At 40.9% G+C, this 25,793-nt stretch overlaps 1 long non-coding RNA gene across 1 annotated transcript; it reads left to right on the top strand.

The window, feature by feature from the left end:
• The first annotated feature begins 9,777 nt into the window (after nt 1–9,777).
• LOC138741707 (uncharacterized) lies at nt 9,778–25,505 on the top strand. The gene is made up of 3 exons (XR_011343687.1): nt 9,778–10,000; nt 14,905–15,006; nt 25,347–25,505. It is a non-coding gene; the product is annotated as an uncharacterized lncRNA (long non-coding RNA).
• Nucleotides 25,506–25,793: the final 288 nt, after the last annotated feature.

Below are 25,793 nucleotides of genomic sequence, written 5' to 3' on the forward strand. Positions count from 1 at the left end.
TTTAATTAGATGTACCACACGGTAACAGGCCCTTCCACCCCACATGCAAAAGCCAACCAATTACACCCAAGTAACTGACAATCACATACATTTTGAAGGAGAAAACAAGAGCATCCAGGGTAAACACTCACAGACTCACTGAGAACATGCAAACTTCTTACAGACTGCACCAGATTTGAACCACCTTAATAGCCTTGCTCAGATATATATTTTTTATTCTACTTTGCCACATATTCTCATTGATTACTTTATTACATTAAGAATAACAATTTTAACTTAGTTATACAATTTACACTTTAGCTTCATTGTACAAGCTGCAAACCCAAATTTAATTCATTAAATTTAGCTTGAAGAGAATCAAGCTATTGATTCCTCATTGATGATGAGGGCACATATTTTGTAAACATTTTGAATTAAATTTTTAAATGAGAAAAAAGATTTAAATAATCAAGTGTATATCAATATAAATTTCATCATTAATATGATATGTCTGAGTTTGTACAATGGTATTTGCTCATGAAATGAGGATAAACTATAACATTAGCAATGCTTCTCATTTGTTATGCATGCAAATATCACAATAAGCTATCTGATCTCTGATTGGGCACATCAAGCACATTTTTACAGCTCAGTTTGTCTGGGTCATTAATATTTTGCAATTTTTTTAAAGTTACAAGTAGGTTTCCTGTATTCATTCTACTTGAATATTGTTTTTCTTTATTGAAGTGCAAATTTGCTTCATTAGTCAACCTTTGGCTGTTCAAAGCAATCAAGACAGTGTTTGGTGGATTGGGATTAATTATGGCTGAATTTGCACAAAATTCATTTAACATCTGTGAAATATTAAGAGCTACAAAACTCAAACTATTTCCTGAAGAAAACATTTTAAATAAAATACATCAGGGAATGCAAATGAATAGATCGTGAATTATTTTAGTTGCTATTATTCAAGCAGGATTAAACAGTGCATAATATATTGATATATTGTGATGAAATATCTGTTGATAGCTTTTATTTAACAGGTATGTGTAGATTGAAAGAAACTTTGTTAAATAATGCAATGAAGTGTTAGAAACAGAAGTACCTTTACAGAAATTGCTCGAGACAAAAATTGAGAACAAAGAACATTTATTATACAACAATGCAAAGTTGGGTGCTTCCCCTTACCCTGGGAATACACACATACACTGGGGCTCACCCAACTTTTATACAGTTTATTTCAGTATAGAAGTACCCTCCCCCTTACATTCTTCTGCCTCCTGGATGAGTTTGGCATTAGGCAATCCTGTCTGCCTATGTGCTGGGGGGGTGGGTATCCTGTCAGTGTCCTATCATGTCATTGTCCTTATTCACACCTTCCTGACTCTCAGGGCTGACTAACTTCTTACATGCAGAACTTGCTAATTCTGTCTAGGCTAGAAGACCCTTATCTTATTCAGACTAACTTTACTTCCTACATTGTATAATCTATTATCTATCCTTATCTTATTCATACTGGTGAACTTGCTGATTCTGTCTAAAAGGCTAGAAGACCCTTATCTTATACAGACTAACTTTACTTCCTACATTCTAATATCTATTCTTATCCTATTCATACTGGCTTTATTCATTACACATATATCTATATTAGTTTCCTCATCTTCATATTTTTATATCAGTTTTACTCATCTCTCACAGAAGGAATTACATTCTCAAGCAGATGTAGTGGAATTGAAGTTTGATTCATCATCCCTTTCAAGTTGATCAGCAAACTCCAAGACCTCAGATTCAACACCCCACCAGTAATTGGATCCTGAATTTCATCACCTTCAGGCCACAATCATTGAGAATTGGTAAGGACATCTCCTCCACAATCTCCATCTGTACCGGAGCACCACAGAGCTGTGTTCTTAGCCCCCTGCTCTACTCACTTTACACTTATAACTGTGGCTCAGGAAGACAACAAGACCATTTACAAATTTGCTGACAATGCCATAGTAATGGGTTGTATAAAAAGGGGCAATGAGGGAGACTGAAAACTTAGCTGAATGGTGCACCAACAACAACTTCATCCTCAATGTCACGCAAAGCAAGGAGCTGATTGTTGATCAAGAAGGGAAAAACAAAGGCGTACAATCCAGTGATCAAAGGGGGATCAAAGGTGGAAAGAGAGCAAATTTAACTTCTTGTGAGTCATTTTCTTGAAGGATCTTTCTGGATCAACACACGAAAGTCATTGTGAAGAAAGCACTTCAGGGCCTCTACTCCTTCAGGAGTTTGCAAAGGTTTGGTATGACATTGGAAACACTGGCAAATTTCTACATATGTGTGGCGGTAAGTGTGCTGACCAGCTGCATCACAGTCTGGTATGGGGACAGTAATACCAGAGTGTAAAGTCTTGAAAAATGTAGTGGACACATCCCTGGACATCACAGGCAAAACCCTCCCCACCTAAAGAACTTCTAAGGGGAACACTGCCATTGGCGAGCAGCAGCAATCATCAAGGATCCACACCACCAGTACATGTTCTGTTCTTGCTGTTACCATCAGGAAAGAGGTGGAGGTGCCACAGGACTCTCACCACCAGTTTCAGGAACAGCTGCTACCCCTCCACTATTAGACTCCTCAACAACAAACTCAATTATGTTCTTAATTAGGAGTCTTACTTTTGCACTTTATTATTTTTTCCCCTCTCTCTATTGTACAGTCAGTTTGTTTATATTTCTTTATTTGTTTACATGTGTATGTTGTGCACAGTTTTTTTTGTACTATCAATAAGAGGTCATTCTGCCTCGCCCACAGGACAAGAAATCTCAGGGTTTATGTGAAGTCATGTATGTATTCTGATACTGTGATAATAAATCTGAAATTCATTCAATTTCAACCTCAATTCAGGCACTGTTATCTTCAACATCAAAGAATGGATACATTCTGATTACTATTCAATGGTGTGGATGCTAAGTTTAGGAAGTCTTCTTCATATAACACATCCATCTCTGTAACTCTACTAAATGTGTCTGACTTGCTCTACTGTCTATATTTCTAACAGGATTTTATTTTGTTTGCAAAACAAATTCTATCACTGCATCTTGGTACATATGACAATAAACTTAAATTAGGAGTAAAATCAATTAGTCATGTTGATTTTCCAAAATTTCAATAAGTAATCCAAGGGGGAAATGACAGCACAGAATTGGAGCAGACAAAGAAGGTGGAAATGAAAACATGGCCACTTCTAGCCTTTACAGGGGCAACCTGAATGCAATGCTGAGCCCTGCACTCCCATCTTTGCACTGTTTGCGATAGGTGAATGACATTCCATGGTCTCAACAAGTTCAGAGAGTGATGCATGCTTTTGCAGGATTCCTTGGAAAGGTTTCCTCCCAGTTCATTCCCATCAGATAGCAACTCAAGACCCAGGAGTCAGATGCCCCTTATATTGGACATATTCACACCCCACACCACTAAACTAAGACATTTTGTGCATCATGGATGAAATTGCACTTCCATACTTTGCTATGTGACAGATTATGTTATATTTTTTATTGTACATAGATATGTTTTAAAGGAGATAAATGTGGCAGGTTTTTTTTTAAGTGTAGGTCAAATACAAACACTTCAAAAGATATCTAATTTAAAATGCCATATAGTCCAACCTGCCTTTGAAAAACACCTATAAGGACTTCACAAGGTGTTGTTGATTGGACATGCTGTGAAGTAATGGATTATTGATTTGGAAAGCAACAGATGAAGGAACTCAGAAGATTAGGTCTGGAGCTGGGGGGGAAAGAGAAAGAGAGAGAGAATGAATTCAGTTCTACAGTTCAGCAGGAGCTGCTGGGACTGGAACAGGACAAGCTGGCAAGCTCGTGGAAAAAAAACCATTTTGAAGATGGGTTGTGAGTTCTTAGATCAGCTGGGTCAATGTCCTTGTGGTCCTTACAAGAGGAGATGGCTAGCTGTATAAAAGTTTAACGAAATAAGGAAAGCAAAAAGGAACTCTGTGGTGAACTGAAAGAAAGAGGTTATCATCTGGAAAACCCTGATGGGGCACGTTTCTTTGGCAAGACACTGAAGTTGCTGATCAGAAGGAATCAGTTGGTGGGTGTCCAGCGAGTAACAAATCTCTCTCTGAAAACCGACAAGAGCCTTCCTGAGCATAACCATTTACATTTCAAGCACCAAAGCCTAGGGAAATTCATAAATGTTAAATTCTGTGCACAGATAAGAATTGCCTGCAACCAGTGAACATGGAGGAGTGAGAAGTGAGATTGGACTGTGAATCAAATAACTTTTCTGAACTTACATACACATTACATACACGTGTGCTTAGAATTAGAAGGGGGTTAAGTTAATAGTAATAAGTTAAAGTTTGATCCTGTTTTCATGTTTAAAGATAATTAAAAGCAACTTTTGTTTAAGCAACCATTTGTCCTGGTGGATTTTTATTGCTGCTGGGTTTTGGGGTCCTCTGTGCCCATAACACCTGGAATGGATCTTCCCCTCCTCTCCACTCAGGCTGGTCTGGTTCTGTAGATTCCTCCACAACATCGCTTGCCTGACATACAAACTCTGACAATTATGTTCGCTAAAGAGAATAAAACGGATTGAAAAGTTTGCTGAACATTAAGTGTAATTGTTCCCCTAATTAGAACTAGATCTCAACAACCTTTTAAATAAATTAAAAATCACTCTCATCCCAGCCACTTCCTTTGATTCTTTTGGTGAAGGCCGCAAGCAATGTAAACTGCGGAAAATTACTGAATGCCTGGGACAAGAAGTGTTTAGGACTTTTTTTCATATTTTGTATTCCAAAAGCCTGCAGATACGCAATCCGGTTCAATTCTGGAGTAGGCGGTCAAAGCCTCAGTTGATCCGGTGAGTAGGTGGTTGGGGTCTGGGTTAGAGAATGCGGCCGTGGCGTCGGGAGCACTGTTGAGTTGACGGTCGGTGGGGGGGTGGAAATTGGGAGCTCTGATGGGGCAGAGGCCGGGGCTTGTGTCAGTGGCTGGGGCATCGGGATATCCTATTCTATCACAATTGGAAAATATATTGGAGATGGGACACAAGTCTAAACACAAAATGCATTTATGTTTCATATATACCTTATACACGTAGCCTGAAGGTAATTTATACAATATTTTAAAATCATTCTGTAGATCTTCATTATTAACTTTATGCAATGTTTTTCTATTTTTTTTAATCAGCTTCTGTTCATCACTTGTTGCCACTCAAAAAGTTGCAGAATTTCAGATATAAAAATTTCAGATAAGGGATACTCAACCTGTACAATGACGAGTTATCACCATAATAGGTAATATGCTCGGTCTTTACCCTCGACAACAATTCAAAGGCACAGATACAGTGCCTGGAAATGACCCATGATGGGTGTTTTGCAAGAGTTTGTAGCCCAAACTTCCTTTCGATGAAAAATATGCATTTCTTTGTAGCCTGGGTTGAGAATGGGAGATGAACATCTTATCGACTTCTTTACAGAATAGGTTTAAATGTGACAGACACAATGAAACGATTCGACTTAGTTTTCCACCAATATCTGTTCACTGGGTGGAAGAATAAAATACATCCGAGTAACTATGGGATTACCAGGATCAAGAATCATGGAGCAGAAAAGAAAATGAAAGTGGTAGCAATTCTGATAGCTTCATGCTGAGGCTCCATTGAAGGATAATGATAAATGCTCTCAGCATAAACCCACGTATGCTGTCCTTTCTGATCTAAAGTGTTTCACATTTCCAGCATAATCTGATAGCAGAAGGCAAACAATCCTTAGACTTTATAAATGCTACATCCTTTCTTCCCATGTCCCTTTCTGTCACCTTGCTGTTGAATCATTGTACATAAAGATGAATATCTTTTCATTTGAATGCAGAGAGTTCTGCCAAGGCTACATTTTTGTCTCCGTTCACTGTACAAAAATAGGCAGTAAGGCAGCATTACAAATTAATGGCTTGTTGGGCAATTTCATTAGCTGTGCGGAGTTAACAAACCCAAAAGTAACATCTTGGGTGTGGCTTCCATTCTGCGACTGTAAGTTTGGTTGAAGTTGTACGTTTCAGCTGAGTTTGCATCAAACTGGCAGTAGACCAGGAAATCCCTGGCAGATGCACAAAACTGGAATTAATTTGTGGCCAGACCAGATTGGATTTGTTCTCTGGAAGACATTGGGAAACAAGATTGGTTTTTTAAAATTTTGTCTAATCGTTTCCAACGTCAGGAAACAATTTGTTCATAACAAAGAGTAAGAAGTCATCATTGAAAATTATGAAAACCATTGGTGGAAAATGGTGGCGCTGCTGAAGCTACTGTAACGGCAGCAGGGTCGCTGGTGCAGACCCTCGGAGAGGAGGGAATGGATACAAAACTCTCTTGCAGGCTCTAACTCCCCAGACCAAATGCTGTCAGCTCCATACAGGCTTTAAACAGCCGGTTATTGCAGCCGATGGTGGTGTAATTTAAAAATTCTGCGACCGCGTGATCTGAGCCCAAGATATTGGTACCTACGATTGGCCGGAGCCATAAGGGGTTGAGGACTCTGGGAAGCGGACCACTGCTGCAGGACACCAGAAAATGGGAAGAACATCCCACATTTGAGAAAGAAAAGCAGAGGAGACAACCCATTGGGTGGTGACCACAGCAGCGAACCATTGAGAGGTGCTGCAGGTGAAGAACACACAGGCGGCTGCGACTCTAGGCATTTAAACCACGGAGGCTGTGGGTGACTACGGTCGAGGGATTCACACCAGGCGACGGACAGCTGAAACTGGCTCATTACTAGATAAAGGCTACCAGGTATTGGAACCAGGAAGCGAAAGGGTGCGGTGGGCACTGAAGGTTTCCTGATCTTGTCAGCAGTTCAGATCTGGAGGTCAGTTTGGACTGGACTATGTATGGCTGCAGATGCTGCAACAGCCCTGGAGGTGAATCCACGGGTAGTCGTGGACTCTGAGGGGAATCTCTTTTCCTTTTGTCTGTGAGAGGCACTTTAGGCAATTTGTGCCAATGGAAAATCCGTCTGCTTTATAGAAGAGAAAAGAAAATTCCATGTAATATTGCATTATCTTATTACATGACAATAAAGGAATCTTCAATGGGGCTCTATTTTGGGCAGCAAGATTAGAGTAGAAGTTAGCGCAACGCCTTTACAGTGCCAGCGATCGGGACTGGGGTTGAATCCTGCACTGTCTGCATGGAGTTTTTACGTTCTCCCCCATGTCTGCATGAGATTTCCCTGGGGGATCCGATTTCATCCCTCCGTTCAAATTGTTCCGGGAGTGTAGGTCAATTAGGACTAAATTGGGTGACATGAGCTCATGAGCCAAAATGGCGTGTTACCGTGCTGTATGTCTAATTTAAAATTTTTAAAAATGAATTTGCTGTCATTTTCATTAATGTGCTTTCATATATGGACAATGCTGCTCATAATCTGCTAATGAGTACAAGGGCTAAGAACTCATTTCTTCTGGAAAGGAGTCCTGAGCTTATTCTTGTTTCCAAACCATTGATCGAGAAAATTTGTAACATTTGCTGAACCTGTAGACAGAGATTCATGGAGGAAAACAAATGAAGACAGTTAAACCTCATATCAGATGTCGTGTCGTAGCTTAAATTGATTGACAAAAGTGTACAAGTGGGCAGAAGTATTCCTTTCCTTTTAAGTCCAACAAAATGTTTAGCATAACTGATTCCAGGAATTTAAAAAGAGACACTTGTACATGGTGGGCTTTGTTGAGATGGGTACGACTGAATTAATTGCACAGGCTCTCCAAACACATCACATTAAAAGCATTAAAAGCAGAAATCAGATATTAAGGGAATATTGAAGTAGATTGAATTTTGACTAATCAATAAGAAACAGTAATTAATTGGTTTGGAATGTATTAGTTTGTTCAGAAATCTGCCCATATGCATTTAATTCCCAGAAACTGCATTACTTTCATAAGAGCAATGGAAGTTCGACTAATGGCAGAAAATTGTCCAAGACGAGTTAGTAAATTTGATGGAGTGAAACATAAAAGTCTGCAGACTCTGTGATTGAAGTAACGTCACAGAAAGGCTGCAGGAACTCTGCAGGTCTTGCAGCATCCATTGGAGGCAGAGATATACTATATAACCAACATTTCAGACTGGAGTTCTTCTTCAAGGTATGGTTTAATAAACACCAGCTCCTGAATTAAAAGCCCAGGGAGAAAGAGAGAAAGGGTAAGGGGAGGAGCACAGACCAATAAACAAAAGATATTATTTGGCTATGGATAGGAGGACAGGAAAGAGAAAAGCTGAGAATTGATTAGGGGAGAGGGTTGTTGACTCTTTGAATGCAAAGATGGATGAAAGGAGACAGAGCAGAAAGGGAAGAGAGAGAGAGAGCAAGAGGGAAAAAGACAGGGATAGATGCTGGGGGGGGTGGGGGGAGGGCTAATGCAAACCAAAGCTGTTAATGCAAATTTGCAGGTGGCCTTTATCTGGCAATACATGAGACCATGGATAGACATGTTGACAAGGGAATGGGGTGGGAAATAGAAAAAAATGGAGGCCACTATGAGATGCCCAAAGTGGTAATGGATGTAGCAGAGGAAATGCTTGAAGTCCTTCCCTGTATAGATATGGCATGGATTGCTCCACATCACCAAGAAAAAGGAAGGCATAACAGGGGCCCATACAGGTAAGCATAGCCTCCCTTTTGACTTGGAGAAACTGGAGTGAGTCAATGGAGAAGTTATTGAGGATGAGGACAACCTTTGCCAGCCGAAGGAGGATGGTGGTGGAAGGAGGCCTAGTTGATTAAAAAAAGGGCTTTGAGATCTTCAGCATGAGGTGTATTGTGGTTGGATGTTCAGGGTAAAGATGAGGTGGTTGAGGAACTGGAAGTTATTGCCTCCTCATGCAACTATTATTAGGCTTGTTGAGCTTATCCTGTTTGCTGCCAACTTCCAACTGAAGTAAATTCATTTGGTCCATGTCCAGCAACACTCTCTCCTTTCTTGACCTCTCTGAATCAGAAGATGTCTTCTATAAACTCACAAAATCCCACAGCTATCACTATTATAACTCATCATACCCTATCCCCATGCAAGGATTCAATTTCTTTCTCTATCTCTACCGCATCTGCTCCCAGGACCAAGTTTTCCATGCCAGATCATCTGAGATGTCCTCCTTGTTCAAAAAACAAGGCTTCCCTTCTCCCACCATCAACTTGGCTCTCACCCACATATCCTCTGTTATTTGCAAATTTTCCGTTGCCCCCTCCAATGGGCAGCAAGGAAATGATTCACCCCATCTGGACCTACCACTCCACCAGCCTCTGCAATCAACATATCATTCTCCACCATGTCTGCACCCTACTACATGATTCCACAAACAGACACATCTTCCCTTCTCCTCCTCCTTCACCTTCTGCAAGGGCTATTCCCTCTCTGACTTCCTCATGCACTCCTCCCTTCCTATCAATCACCCAAGCACCTGTAACTTGCAGGAGGTGTTGAATTTGCACCCTCTCTCACTCACCATGAGGGTGCCCCAAACTGTCCTTCAAAGTGAGGCCACACATCAAATCACCTGTGATTCTGTCGGGGTCATCTATTCCATCTGGTGCTCCTTTTGTGGTCTCCTCTTCATTGGAGACACTGAACACAGACTGGGAGGTCGTTTCACTGATGTAATAGCATGGATGTCACAGTGGCCACCTGTTTCAATTCTCCACCCCATTCCCATGGCGACATCTCTGTCCAAGGTCTCATGCACTGCTAGATTGAGAGCACCTGCAAACTGGAAGAACAGCACCTCATATTCCATCTGGGCACCTTCCAACCAGATGGCATTAACCTCAACTTCACCAGTTTTCATTAGCCCCTCCATCTATCCTTTCTTCTAGCTCTATCTCTACCCTTTCACTTCCGTCTCTTTTCCTCTGCTCTGTATTCAAACTCAGCAAAGATGTCACTTGTATTTAGAATCATTAGAATAGCTCACTTGAACAGGATCACAGGTCCAAGGTTTAAATAAGGTAATCAACTGTTTATGCATCATTGCAGAATGGAAATACAATGGAGTGGAGGAGATTGGGGAAATGGGAGAAAGGATGGAACCCTAACTGATTTTTGTGATGGGAGATCTCTCTCTAATTTTTAACAGACTACAGTGACAAAGAAAATCTTGCTGAGGAGGAGCAAAGTTTGTAAAATGGTTGGTTTCTGAAGTACAAAATACACAGGAAGCAGTTATTTCAACCAAATGACTTCCTTAGAAAAAGGAAATGTGTTATTGCTTCAATCGTCCCTTGTGTGTTGATGGAAATGCAAACATAGTCATTTTGTTTAATGGCAAATGCAAAGAATCTCAGAAGATACTTAAGACTGAAGATGAACAATAGGGTAGTCTTGTCAAGAAGAGGGTTAATTGGACGTGCGAGGGTGCTGCATTGTAAAACAGGAGGTGTACAGGAAACAATGAGCTGCTGGACAAACAGTGGGAAGAAGTGATAGAAACAAAAGGTCATGAACATTGTTGGAACTGCTTCCTAGTCTTACATTGAGGCCTGTTGATCTGACTAGGATTTCAGTGGGATTCCATTTACATATTCCCACCAGAGAAATGTGAGGAAGATGGGAAGTGGGGGGGGGGGGGGGAAGGAGAGAAAGCCTCTGCTAGAGATTCTAGCAATGTTCTGCCTTCATTCTAAGGAGCATCATGCGCCAAGGCTGAATTCCAAAGGAATGGCAATGGATCTGCGGCTTTGCGAATATAAAACTTCAGCCAAAACACTTGATTGAAATGTTCTGTCTACAGAGGTAGAGGTTGCAGCTGGACTGAATTTTTTTTAATCACAGTACCAATGTTAACTTCCTTCTGCTGCTTGAATTCAATCAAAACGCGAGATTAAGAGCCAACTCCAAAGGAACTATTCAGCAAATACTGATAGATCAAGCCAATTCAGACATTAACTGATCAACTTTCTACATCCCTTGCCCAGTTGCCATACCAGCCCACTCTGGTGTTACTACACAGTGGCTGTATTCAGAGCAGCTGAAAGGCTGCTGAGTTGAAGCGGAAAAAAACAAAAAAGTAGCAAAGGAGCAACACCTAATTTTCCAGGCACTCACCAACCTTTATTGCATTAACATCGAATTCTCTGGTTTCTGCTAGCCCACTCCCCATTCTCCTTCCCTTCGCTATCCCTCTGTCTCCTTTCCTCCAGCTCTCCACCCCCTTCCCTCTCCATTCACAGAGCCATCCCCCCTCCCCCTGCTCGCTGGTGTGCCCTCCCTCCCTTATCCATCTATTACCTCCTGCCTGTGGGACTGTGCTCTTCCCTGTTCCCCATCATTTTGTTATGGTGCCTACCTCCATGATGGTTATGTATCTTTATCTTTGCTATACTGTTTGACCTGTTGAGTTTCTACAGCATTGCATTTTTACTTCAGTGTCTGCAGACTTTCATTTTTTTTTAAAAAAACAGAAAACAAGATTTTGTTGATAACTTCAAGCGTTTGGATTTCAGATTCTTGCTCTATCAGTGAAAATAATCAGCATATCAGAGTGCATCTGGGGGAACAGAGGCAGAGTTAATGCTTCATTCTAAAGACCCTTCATCAGAATTGGGAAAGAGACAAGGAAACATTATTAAGCTCCAGGGAGGATAGGGAGGGTGGGGGAGTTTGGGGGAAGGGGTGGAGAGACTGATGGAGTAAAAACCAGTTTAATATGGGGCCATATTAGAAAATGCCATCTCTTAATGCTTCATATAGCTTAAGCCACAAAGTTGGTGAACAGATTCTTCTTGATTGACCCGAGTTCCTTTTCAATTTAATGTCATTTGCTACTATTATTTGCCAAACTAAATTGCAATCTCACAGGTTAGATGGTCATTAAGTTTATTCATTCTCTTTAAAGTTTCAGATGTGAAACTCTATTTAATCTATCTGAAAAATACACATAAATCATATCCTTTGATTGTCCATTTACAAATTTAATGACCTCCAGGAATTCCTCTCAGATTCATAAAATATGACATATTGGTATTAAATAGCATGCATGCTGCTTTTTATTATCACTTTGATTTAGTTGAACATGAACAATAAATTGTAGAATGATAAAATGAAATTTCTTTTTTGCAATATTGTACCGAGTGGTCAATGATCTCCCAAATTATTTTCCTGTCCTTTTCTGAATACCTAATAAGTATTAACCACTTTTCTGTTATCAGCTACAGCCATATAACTGTACACCAGTCCGCCATCTACTATGTGATCCCACCTCCAGCTGCATATTCCCTTCTTCTCCCCCTCAGCAAGGAGCACTCCCTCCATGACTCCCTCATCTGCTCTTCCCTTCCCGCTCATCGTCCTCTTGACACCTCATGGAAGTTCTTAAGATGGCAGATGGAAGCTTTGATTTCATTAATTGCTTCTTAGAATTGTGTTTTTTCCCCCCCAATAAACAGTCTACTTGAAAAGTAAAACACAAACATCAGCAGACATCATGGTTGAAGTAAAAACACAATGCTGGAGAAACTCAACAGATCAAACAGTGACCTTTAAATAGCAAAGATAAAAATGCAAAACTGACATTTTGGACTTTAGCTCTTCATCAAGGTATCGTACCTTGAAGGGCTCAAGTCTGAAATGTTAGTTATGTAATTTTTTAAAATCTTTGCTATATCAAGAACCCGGTTCGACCCGTTGAGGTTCGACCCGTTGAGGTTCGACCCGTTGAGGTTCGACCCGTTGAGGTTCGACCCGTTGAGGTTCGACCCGTTGAGGTTCGACCCGTTGAGGTTCGACCCGTTGAGGTTCCACCCGTTGAGGTTCGACCCGTTGAGGTTCCACCCGTTGAGGTTCCACCCGTTGAGGTTCCACCCGTTGAGGTTCCACCCGTTGAGGTTCCACCCGTTGAGGTTCCACCCGTTGAGGTTCCACCCGTTGAGGTTCCACCCGTTGAGGTTCCACCCGTTGAGGTTCGACATTGCCCACTTAAATTTTTTATAATGATAGGGCAATGTGCTGACCTCACAAAACACAATAGATTTTCTAGCCAGTGAGCTGGAAGGTGGAAGATATGTTAAATGCCTCTTCTTTGCAGTCAACATTCCTCTCAATCATGTTTCTGACAACTCTACCTCTCGACATTTTTCTTTCAGAAATATTTATTGAAGGTTCTTACAGAGGGTCTCTGAACTGAAACATTAATTCTATTTGTTCTCTCCACAGATATGATCCAACTGGCTGAATATATGCAGCATTTCCTATCTTTAATTCCACCTCCAAGAAATTCTGATCATCAAGATCCGAATAATCCATAGACACCCCCCCCCCCCTCCGCCCATTCGTTAGCCATGAATTCAACTGTACTTTCTTTGTACGTCTCGACTTGGTTGTGGGAGAGAAGTTGTTCATGCAAAGGCTGCTGGGTACATAAAACAGGTCGCTAGAAAAGGTGTGGAGGCAGGTATGATCATCATGATCAAAATGTATTTGGTCAGGGACCAAGATTGGCCGGCTTGAGAAGAGGACGGGCCGAGAAGAGGACGGGCCGAGAAGAGGACGGGCCGAGAAGAGGACGGGCCGAGAAGAGGACGGGCCGAGAAGAGGACGGGCCGAGAAGAGGACGGGCCGAGAAGAGGACGGGCCGAGAAGAGGACGGGCCGAGAAGAGGACGGGCCGAGAAGAGGACGGGCCGAGAAGAGGACGGGCCGAGAAGAGGACGGGCCGAGAAGAGGACGGGCCGAGAAGAGGACGGGCCGAGAAGAGGACGGGCCGAGAAGAGGACGGGCCGAGAAGAGGACGGGCCGAGAAGAGGACGGGCCGAGAAGAGGACGGGCCGAGAAGAGGACGGGCCGAGAAGAGGACGGGCCGAGAAGAGGACGGGCCGAGAAGAGGACGGGCCGAGAAGAGGACGGGCCGAGAAGAGGACGGGCCGAGAAGAGGACGGGCCGAGAAGAGGACGGGCCGAGAAGAGGACGGGCCGAGAAGAGGACGGGCCGAGAAGAGGACGGGCCGAGAAGAGGACGGGCCGAGAAGAGGACGGGCCGAGAAGAGGACGGGCCGAGAAGAGGACGGGCCGAGAAGAGGACGGGCCGAGAAGAGGACGGGCCGAGAAGAGGACGGGCCGAGAAGAGGACGGGCCGAGAAGAGGACGGGCCGAGAAGAGGACGGGCCGAGAAGAGGACGGGCCGAGAAGAGGACGGGCCGAGAAGAGGACGGGCCGAGAAGAGGACGGGCCGAGAAGAGGACGGGCCGAGAAGAGGACGGGCCGAGAAGAGGACGGGCCGAGAAGAGGACGGGCCGAGAAGAGGACGGGCCGAGAAGAGGACGGGCCGAGAAGAGGACGGGCCGAGAAGAGGACGGGCCGAGAAGAGGACGGGCCGAGAAGAGGACGGGCCGAGAAGAGGACGGGCCGAGAAGAGGACGGGCCGAGAAGAGGACGGGCCGAGAAGAGGACGGGCCGAGAAGAGGACGGGCCGAGAAGAGGACGGGCCGAGAAGAGGACGGGCCGAGAAGAGGACGGGACGAGAAGAGGACGGGACGAGAAGAGGACGGGACGAGAAGAGGACGGGACGAGAAGAGGACGGGACGAGAAGAGGACGGGACGAGAAGAGGACGGTTTAGCTTGGACGGGTTTAGAATAGGATGGTTTAGATTGGTCGGATTTAGAAGAGGATGGTTTAGATTGGCCGGGTTTAGAAGAGGATGGTTGAGATTGGCCAGGTTTAGAAGAGGGTGGCTAAATACAAGCAAATGGCATTAGCGTAAATATGCATCTTGTTCAGCATAGGCAAGTTAGCTGAAGGGCTGGTTTCTGTGCTGTAGAACTCCACTCATTCATGTATCTCAATGAATATCTATTGTGCCATTTTGCACTATTATCTAATGATTTCTTTAACTTTCTAAGTTTATTGTTTTGAGCTGACAGGCCTGAAAATCCAACAAATATAAAAGGAAAAGGACAGCAGAAATGGAGTGTAAGAAGAACAGAGCCTTTTGAAGGATTATTGGGCAGCAGGAGGATGAGAAGGTAGAGTTTCAGATGTCTTGACATGGCAAGGAAAATTTTACATGTGATACATAAATAGTGACAGATTTTTGTTAATGTTGGGAGCGTCACAAAGTGGCAGTAAAGATTTTTAAAATGAGTTCGAGCATGTCAGGCCAGCAAGGAGGATTTCACTCCTAACTGCATTGGAGCCAGCTGGAAATGAATACAACCACCTTTAACAACAAGAAAGGAAATGGCACCTATGATAGTGCAAGTTCAAAAGATACAAGAGTTGTACGTCAATTGCGCGGCACGGGCTCACGGCTGAAAGGGCCTGTTAGCATGCTCTATGTCTAAATTTAAAATCTAATTTATAATAAGATTAGAATTTACAATTTTACGTGGGGTCTATGTCCACACAGTCCCAGGCAATGTAGAAAGGCAAGTTTTCTTTGCAAAAGGACTAGCATTTAACACATCCTTAGATTAATGTTTGTATTAGTTCCAATTAGTGAAAACATTTCTGGGTCACATGCAGTTGTGCAGGAGTTATCAGCCACAAAAGCAGGCAACTCAGATAGTTTTTCATTCTTCATATGTATGGTCTACACTTTAGCAGCTTGCACACAACTGCTGATCATTTGAAAAAAATAATATGCTTTCAGAAATTATCCATAAATGGTGAGAAGCATTCTGAAATAATTTCACTCCTTCCTTAATTTCTGCAATATCAACTTAATTTCTCCCTTATTGTTGTATTACTTTACCTCAGCAATATTCCAGATTTTAAATTTATCAGGTAGGTTTGTCCCTAATGTAAAAAAGGCTAAGAATTTATTTGCCTCGTTATATCCAAATTGAGAGCACATTGATTGAGATAAATGGATGAATAAATGCAAGTCTGTATTGCACAAAAGTACCCATGAATTCAGCATTAAAATGTTCCCAAGGACTTATACACTTCTTCAGGAAAAAGATGTTCTTATGAATGCCAATTTTAATTGAGAATCTGTATTTGCATTAGCAATGCATAAGTATAACAGCCCATCAAACAAAATGCCATCTTATCAAAAAGATAAAAAATATTCTGCTTTGATAACTAGGTTAGCAATAGCATAAGTTCAGTAAAAATACCCTTGCCTGCACCAATTTAAATGCAAATTATGACAGTGGCCATACCACAAAAAAGTGTTATCATTATTGTTTCTCATCTCATAACCCTTACAGTGGTACAAGTGATATGTGCCCTGGCATATTTTATTCAACAAACAATAAAATGTACAGCCTCTTCTTTGACACATTATTTAAATGCAAATTATGTGCTTCCTTGTTACTGCAGTTTCTTAATTTGGATGTAGGAAACGCAAAAGCTACTTTCTTGTAAAGCAGATATCATTACCAGTTAAAAATAATTTTCTTTTAAAATGCAACTAGAAGTTTCTATAAACCAAATTTAATACGATAGCATCATGAAAACAAGAAAGCATGAAAATTACTGACCTTTGTATCTTACTCAACAGAATAACAGTGAATGACCCATCTATGGCAAGCAATTTTTCTATTTTATCTCCAAACAAATGAAAGTCGACTTCCATTTATTTATGGCCTTTCAATATTTTTTTTTTAACTGACATCCATCTCCAACTGTTGAAAGGAGCCTGGAAACTATTCTTCCAAAAAGGCTTAGATTTTAATCTTTAATAATGAAATATAACCTACGCTGAGTCATTGCCTCATTAAAATAAATGTATTGAAACTATTTAAACAGTCACACCAAAGACTATGATAAATTTTAAAAAGTATTTTCTTATTTTCAGAACAAATATTTTGTGTTTCCTTTTGAAGGATAAAAGGTAATTGAGGTTACCTATGCCAAACTATAGTCTAAAACAGTCACATTTGATTAATAAGCAAAACAGAGGTTGCAAAAGTGTGTATTCTTCATGGAAATCCAATCTGTCCTTTACCTTTCATACATTGATCAAAGTGAAGTCATAGCAATAAGAAGAAAATATAATTCATTAAAATATATGCCACCATGAAGAGGATTAGAGTTCATCCCTGCTTGATACTGAATTGCGATTATGGCGCATTTACAACGTGTTTCCAAGTTTGTCGTCTTCCTTTACTGAGTTAGGCCCAGGATTTATTCAACATTGTGGTTGTGTTATTAGACTCATTGTGCTGTGATCTGGAGAATGGATCCAGAGGCATGAACTCAATCTGCATTGCATCTACTCAGGAATTTACATCCATTTAAATGAGAAACAAAGGAATTAAAAAAATATATTAATAAAGGATCATCACAAAACTATCAAATTGATATAAAAATATAGGTTTTTATACTATTTAGGGATGAAATGGCACTACCTTCTGAGGAAAAGTTAACAGACTGATTAGAAATTAACAAGATCCCAAGGTGTGTTGACTGGGTGAAGGTGGAGTGGATGTTTTGTCTTGTGGAAGCATCCAAATCAAAGGCCCATGGTTTAAAAGTATAACTCACTTGAGACAGATGAGGCAAAATTTTCTCTGAGATTTGTTAGTCTTTGAGATGCACATTTAAAAAAAAAACTGGTGGTGGAAGAAGAATCTTTCAAGGTTTTTAAATGTGGACAGAAGGGAGTCTTGATCAGCAATATACTGAGAATAGAATGCATACCTGAGGTCACAATCAGATGCGACATGGTTTTGTTGAATAGTTAGGCAAGCTTAAATGTTGAGCGGTTTGCTCTTATTTCAAATGTGTACCTAATCAGTTCTATATAAGGCCAAGATTCAATATTCTCGTCTCCAGATTTCTCCAGCTGGTCAGACTGGGTCTAGACAGCATGAAGCAGTTATTAATACCAGGTACAGATTGGTGCAATACAATTTTCTGCATCAATTATACCTCCCATCACAAAAAACTATATAAATCTAAACCAGAAATTTTGGAAATGTGGTGTAGAGTGAGATTGAAACTTTTATTCATTCAACATGGCTGTGTACAAAGGTGAGATCCTTCTAGGCGGATCTGGGGACATTCTTTAAAAAAAAATTACAAAGGAGAATTTTCCACAGTTCCAGAATTGTACCTTCTGGGAAACATTATGGATATGAGTTTCAAACTATCCAGATTCCAATTTCAGTTTGTGAAGGTCACATTGTCCGCAGTCACGAAGTGTATAGTGGTCACAAGGAAGTCCAATTTCCAATATTACACAATAGAATACTGAAATACAGAGTTGTATTCCCCTGGAGAAAATCATGTACAATTTACGGTGAAAATATGACATATTTGTAAGGGTATGGCAGCCTTAGCTGCAATAAATAGGTACACAGATATAGTTACACCCTTTCCAAATAGAAGAACAGTAAAAATCCATACTAATAGTGGAATGATTGAGATAAATAAAGTGGGTCATGGTGTAGATGACGTACTCTTGTATACTTTTAATTTTACTTTATGTTACCTTGGGTTTGTGACTCCATAGATTTTTGGTTCTTTGTTTGTTTAATTTACATAATCTTTTCCTTGTGGTATTAGGGGATGGGAGGAAAGAGAGGTTCTGGATTTGCGCGAGAGTTGCAAAACGAAAAATAAAATATTCAAAAAAAAATTCTCGTCTCCAAATTACAAGGTTTGGGTTTCATATCCCATGATAGAGAGCTGATATTCAGGTGAAGTCATGAAAGAGAGCTGCAGTGCTGTTTACAAAGGAGGTTGTGCAGCTCTGCAATTTACAGTGCCGTGCATCATAAATACAGTGTTTCCCTGAGTCCAACAGACATGTTGCAGGAACTCAGCAGGTCGAGCATCATCCATGGATGACAATAGATGATCAATGTTTTGGGCCACAAACCTTAAGGAAGGTTTCTGTTCAAACCCTTGACCATCTATTGCTTTCTATGGATGGTGCCTGACACAAAGGGCGACATGATTCCATCGCCTGTCAGAACAAGTCATGCAACTCTGGAAATTTGAACAGACTTGCTCAAATTCTTGCTGCCATGCATTATACTTGCCTGCTTGAGCAGTTTCCCCCACCACACACGCATGGGGTAACGTCACATTTAGTGCAATGTTTACTGGAAGTGTTGCTGGCAGTAGTTAGGGCACGTTGATCTAAAGTATATATAACCCAACCAGGAGTTCTTAGCAGTGCTTATCTGGGGCCATGTAACATAGAATCATAACTATAACCTAGCCAGCAGAGAGGCAGGTTGTTCAGACCACCATATTTATTCTGTCCATCTTGCTATACCCATCCCATTTCCCAGCATGTGCTGCATAACATTTTCGGTCTCAAGAGTTCCAGTGCTTGCCTCCAATGTTTTGAGAATACCTGTCTCCACCAGCTTCTGAGGAAGTCTATTAGAGTTTTCAGCCATCCTCCAAATGAAAAAAAAATCCTTATTGAAATTCCCTCTAAATCTCTTTCTCTTCACCTTAAGCCTGATCTTAGACATCCATTTAATGAGTGAAAGAATCTTACAAATAGCCATATCTGTGTCTTTCATCAATGAGTACGCCTCTATCAGGACTTACTCAGCCTCCTTTGCTTGAAGATAAATAAAGTCAGCCTTTCTAGTTTATCCTGAAAACTGAAAGGTTCCATTGAAATATCTTCAGAGTCCCAGCAAATTCTCCTGTCTACTGAATCCTTGGGGATTTGTTTACTTTTATTACTGTTGAGCCATCCAAAACCAAGTCCTTTTTTAATCTTTACATATTTGAAAATTTTCCCAAATGACATCTGTAACTGCAAAATCCTTCTCCCTAATGAATAAGATAAAATTTAAGACTCAGATCCAATGCACAAATTGCTTTTTTTGGTTTTTAAAGGTCCCTGCTCTTTTCCCAGTTGTTCGTTTGTTCTTTATATACTTATAAAATGTTTTTGCACATCGTTAATCTGTCAGTGATACTGCACAGCCTAATCCAATTTTTTTTTCAGAATCCGCCAGCTCTTTGCACTCTCTGAAGCGCCTCTGATAAAGTTGCAGTATGCTTCTTTTATTTCCCAATAAATCCTTCAATCTCCCTCGACATACCTGGACCTCCCCTTTTTCCTCATCTGTAAATAACTCATTGTCCCTGAACTCTTACTATTTAACTTTCAAAAGTGTCCCTCTTTAGAAGTGTGAATTGAATTGTAAATAACAGCCTGCATTTGCCAGATCTTGCCAAATTAGAGTGAAATTGGCCTATTGCTAAGTCAGACATGCAAGTTTTGTACCAACATTATTCCTTTCTAGTGACCCTGAAATTATTGATTTATGGTCATTTTACTCAAAGTGCTTACCCATTGTCACCCACTGACACTTCCTCCACTTGCATATTTTCACTTCCTACAATGAGTTTTAAGTAAACATTAAGATTTTGGATGAACTCAGCAGGTCCACCAGCATCCTTGGATAGAAATGGTCAGTCAAACATTCGGGTTAGGACCCCTTATCAAAAATAAAGATTATCACGGAAAAAAAAGAGGTGGGAACCCATGGAAGCTGTGGACTGCTGTTGGGAGACTCACACCAGGTAGTGGACTTCTGAAGACTGGGTCGAGCTAACTGAAGGGGAGCCAGGTATCGGAACTGGGATGAGAGGAGGTGCTGAGGGCACTGAAGGGTTCTTGACTGTATCGGTGCAGATCTGGAGCTCAGGTTGCCAATAGTTTGGAATGGACTCCGTAGTTGTGGGGGCAGTGGAAGTGCTGGGCGTGAATCTATGGACCCTCGGTGACTCGGTGGGCGGGGGGGACATTCTCTTTTGCTTCCCTCTCTCTGACTAAGTCTGTCTGTAAGAGCCACTTAGGCAATTCCTGTCTGTGGCAAATCAGTCTGCCTTGCACCAGGCAAAAAGGAATTTCATGTACTGTCTGTCATAGGACACTGTTTTATTACTATGACAATAAATTGAATCTTGAAAAGTGAAGGAGGGGCTAAAGTAAGGGAGTATTGAGCAGAACTTTGGAGAGACCCCTGAAAATGAAGGAGAGGAAAGTAAGAATAGTAATTGGTAAAGAGATGGAAACAGCAGAACCAGAGAGAAGTGGAGGGGGGAGTTTGGGAGGAGGGTGACTAAAAAGAGAAAAATTGAAAATTGATGTTCATGTGTTGTGTTCACAGCTGTTAGAAGGAATACGATATGTTCTTTGTTGGGTTTGTATTAGCCCTCACCCCATCAATGGATGAGCCCAAGGACATGCATGCCTGTACAGAAAGAGTGAAGGGAATTTAAGTGGTTTGGTACTGGCATTTCCAGCTTAGACTCACAGATAAAGCATGGAGTTTTCTTGATATAATTTTAATTTGGACATACGGCAAACCCATGCCACCTAATTAATTTACAATCCTTGTATGCTTTGGAGGGTGGGGGGAAACCAGAGCACCCAGAAGAAACCCACACAGATCACTGGGAGAACATACAAACTCCTTACAGACAGTCTGGTCCCTGGCACAGTAACAGCTTGCACTAACCACTATGCTAACTGTACAGCCCCTACTGAGCTTTGTCTGCTGCATTTTAAATGTCAGGTGCTCAGTCAAAAGAATCCATGGGCATTAAAATGAAGGGATATTGGATCTCAGCAGATTAACCAATTTAAGTGTTGTTGGTCATACAGACTAAAGACTTCAATCTTTGCTTTCAGATTTGAACTCCAGGCTGCTCTGCCCCTCTGCCAGTTTAAAAAAAAACAAATTATGGAGAGTACTTATGTGATCGCAGATCGATATCACCAAAACTAATTATCTGGCTGTTCTCACGCTCCTGTTTATGCAAACAGCTTGTTGACATGTTTCCTGAATTACAACACTGACCACACTCCAAAAGTATTTTATTGATTATAAACCTCTCCGATCATGAAAGGTCTTATGATAATGCAAGTTTCTCTTCCTTACATTGTGGATGCCTCCTTTCTCCCCTCAGTTATTCAAAGCTACTTGAGGAAGTGTGAAAATGAAACATGGCAAAATCTTGGGACAGAAACGTGCCATTCTTTGTGAACCACAGTCTTCACTGCAAAACCCCTTTCCCTCCAATTTGAGTCACTGCACCAAATCTGGTTGGTGCTTTCCCACAAGCCAGTCAAATGATTATTATCCTCTGCGAAACACATCTTGCAAACAGTACACTGGGAAATGGAGACTCATCCACTGTGGTATACTCAGGCAAGATTGGACCTAGCCGTCAACAGGTGATTGAGGTGCTGACATTTGCTGTTTTAGAATAGAGGCAACAGTGCAAAATCACCAGGGGATTCCATGTCAATCACATGTGAACCAAAGTTTATATCATCAACAGTGAACACAAAGGCTGGGCATGAGACCTACCCAGGCACTATCAAACAGTGAAAGCCATGGGTCTGGACTGTTTCACATAGGCTCCTCTGTCAGCAGGTATTGCCTATATTTTTTTAAAAATCTATCAGATAGTAACAGGTGGACAAAGTAAATCTTCCCCTCTCCAGCTATCTCAACTTTCCACAGGCATACCTCCCTTCATGTCTCCCTCATTCATTCTTCCCTTCCCACCAATTGTCCCTTTGGCACCCTGTGACTGCAGGAACTGCCATCAATGCCCACAACTCCTCCCTCACCACAATTTGATGCCCCAACAGTCCTTCCAAGTGAACCAGCATTTCACTTGTGAATCTGCAGGGGTCATCAACTCCAACTGGTGCTCCCTTCCTACATCAGAGGAGACCTCTTCACTGAGCTCTTTCACCCTGGCCACTGCAATTACAGAGATCTCCCAGTGGGAACCCATTTCAAGCCCCCATCCCATTCTAATATGTCTGTCCATATTCTCATGCACGGTCAGGCAAATTGGAAAAACACCTCATATTCCATCTGGGCACTCTCCAACAAGATGACATTAACATCACCTTCTCCAGTTTCCATTAGTCACCCCCATCTCTTTATTTCCCTATCCCTCCTTTCCTGAAGCTATGCCTCTTTCTCTCTTTTACCTCCAGCTCTGCATTCATAGATCCACACACCTCTCTCGATCAATTCTCAACTTTCCCTCCTGTCCTCCTATCCACATCCAATTTTTGCCTGATGGCCTGTGCTCCTCCTCACCAAAACTTTTTATTTTTTATTTTTAAATTCAGGTGTTGTCTGCTTTCTGCTCATACCTTAAAAGGGGTCAGGCCCAAAACATTGGTTGTACATCTTTGTCTCCTGTGGATCCTACGAGGCCCAAGTTCCCTCCAATGTTACTCTTCTTTATGACAATTACAGCATCTACAAACTTTCATGTGTCCAACCACTGGCCTAAAAAAGTTTCAAGATTTCTCCATATTTATCCTCTACAACATTAATCCAAATTATCACCTTTTTGTGAGCTCCTGACATAAGCAAATATATAGATTATATAGAATTACAGGCCATTGAAAAATGTAAAGCAAATGCTGAAAATATGAAATTGAGTGAGAGGCACAGTCAGAGTAGCTAAATATTGACAATAATAATGCATTAATGCAAAATATAAATAAACTCAAATCTTGAAGAACATTTTCCTTTTCCTTCAATATTTTAGTTAATGGCCTGGTGTGTTGAATATTTGCTTTCAACATAGGGTCTAAATGCAACTCTATTTTTCAAGAGGCTTGCTCACTTGAATGATTGTGGATGGTTCCCCTTTGGTTTGGCCCTGTGAATTTCTGGTGTGCCACTTGAAATTTTTTCCAGACACATGAACTAAATGGTTCAAATCCCACCCCCCTACCTCATGGAACTTTAGACATTATGAAACAGAGAGAATATTTGATGGCGGTCTCACTTATCAAGGTCTAAGATCAGCCTGTAAGGGTCAGTTTGTTGCCTCAGTGTCACATCTTGAAGTGTATTATAATCACTAAACTTTGAAGTAAGTCTATCCCATAGAGTGTGTCTGGATGGATGGTCACCATCCCTGGAGCTATTACAACATAAGCAGCAAAGATTGGGCAGAAACTTGACACTTGTAGACTTTGATGAGTTACTTTTATATTTTCCTTTGGTGTTATTTTGCATTCACTGTCATTCAACAATGCTGGTTAAGAGAGATTTTTGCGGCCCTCCAAAAGTAACACAAACTTCATTTGTACAAATGGTCCACCAGTGGCAGATAATGCAAATTCTTTCTTTCTTTCATTCTCCTTTCCTTTCTGGTTTGGTTATTTATTTTTGATACATCACCGGCAGACAAATAGATCTGCAAGGCTGAAGGACAAGATACAATTTAAGTTTTAGATGGAGAAATATAACTGGATATTTTTTTGTGTAGTTTCAGAAAATTACAAGAGGAAAAACAAACTGAAAAGATTTTGATTTGCTTTTACAGAAACAACCTAGAAATGTAAAGGGAAATTCAGTACTTAAGTAAAATCTATATTTGTTATACATATATAAATATAGTTAGCTCTGATTGTAAAATGAATGTGGTGAGATTTAAACAATTTCCAGTACAGTTCAATGGAGCTTCAAAACTAAAATCTGTGTGTTCATCATGAAGATTGGATTGGTTTTAACATAGAAAGGGAAAGTCCTTCTTTGGAACAAAATACTCAACTTTATCCCTTTTGAAGAGTGAGAGAAACTCCAGTATGAAACCAGTGAGAATCACCTGTTGGTTTCATTCCTTTCCCCACACCTAAATATACCAACTTCAAAGGACCAAAATAGTACGGAAATGAGGTCAACCAACAGCCAATACTAGTTGTCATGTTGAAAGACAAGTTTAGGCAGAATATTAGTGGGAATTTCTTTACCTAGAGAGCGGTGGGCATGTGGAATGTGCAGCCAGCTGAAGAGGTGAAAGCAGGTTTAATTTTAAAATTTAAGCAAAATTTGGACAGATACATGGATGGGAGGAGTATGGAGGGCTATGGACTGTGTGTAGGTCGTTGGGGCCATGCAGTATAATGGTTTTGCGCAGACTAGAAGGGTTTAAGGTCCTGTTTTCTGGGATGTAATGTTCTATGGAAGGAAAGATTAGCCAGATTAGTGACACGTCTTGTTGCATCTCACCAATTTTAGGTTTTTGCTTCTTTTACCCAACATTTTTCTGTGTTAAGTAAGGTTTTATCAAACTTAAATTGGTGCTTCCGACAAAGATGTACTGATTTAATTTACTCTCTCCACAGATGCTGCCAGATCTGCTTAAAGTTCTGGTCTTATTTTGTTAATGTTCCATTTTCCTGCTTTGAGTCATTCTGTTCCTTTTCTTTCATTTTAATGCAAAAAATCCCAGTGTACTTTATTTTCTTAACTATGTTTGTACACTTCATAGATCAGATACTGTATTATTTCCCAACCAACTATCAGATATTCTGTTTCGAGGTTTCAAAGCTAAAGTTGTTTCAATCTTTCTTCATGTTAATGGTCAGTCTTGTGTTTCTTCTGTTTAGATCTCTCTTGATTGGTGACCTGATACAGGATATGAGGAATAATTTGACAATGGCAATAACAAAATAAAGTGAAATGAGAGCCAAATACCTTCACTTACCAATCATCTAATATCGTGTTACCTTAACAGAGTTAGACTGCAACCCAACCATCAGCATTTCTTCAACACAACCAAAGTGAAAGTAATGTCTTAATTAAAATTAAATTGATGTACATAATTCTAATTGCAGTTATTTAAGATCAAAAGGCGGCATTTTAATACAACAAGACATTTATTTTGCAATATTCACGAACGTATATTGAATATAGCAGATTCAACATCTTTCGAAGCAAACAGATAATCTTTCTGCTAGATTGGCCTGACTCCATTTCTGCATCACCAGAGCAAATCCTTTCCACTGCACAACCCAATCCACCAGGCACTACAACATATTAATACTTAAAGTATA

Source organism: Narcine bancroftii, chromosome 8 (assembly GCF_036971445.1).
Source record: "Narcine bancroftii isolate sNarBan1 chromosome 8, sNarBan1.hap1, whole genome shotgun sequence".
Lineage (NCBI taxonomy): Eukaryota > Metazoa > Chordata > Chondrichthyes > Torpediniformes > Narcinidae > Narcine > Narcine bancroftii.